Genomic DNA, 319 nt, shown 5'->3' on the forward strand with positions numbered 1-319 from the left:
CATGTTTTGTATTGTGATTGAACTTACACTATCAGAACTAAATCAACGCACCTAGTTAATATGCTTGGGCAGTGACTTTACATAAGATGAATTTTGTGTAAAAAAGAAACCCTTAATATTCCTTAACCATATGCCTACATGGGATGTGTCCTAGTTGAACCCTTGACAAGTACAACACTCTGCACCGGAGTAGGGTAGACTCCGGATTCTATGTGTAGTAAGTTTGGTGTTTTTCGTATAATGGCTATTCTCATCATATGGGATGCATTCTTGTGTTTGAGAAGTTCTACAATGTGTAGGTAGTGGAATGAGATCTTAT

Source organism: Solanum pennellii, chromosome 10 (assembly GCF_001406875.1).
Source record: "Solanum pennellii chromosome 10, SPENNV200".
In the NCBI taxonomy this organism is placed as follows: domain Eukaryota; kingdom Viridiplantae; phylum Streptophyta; class Magnoliopsida; order Solanales; family Solanaceae; genus Solanum; species Solanum pennellii.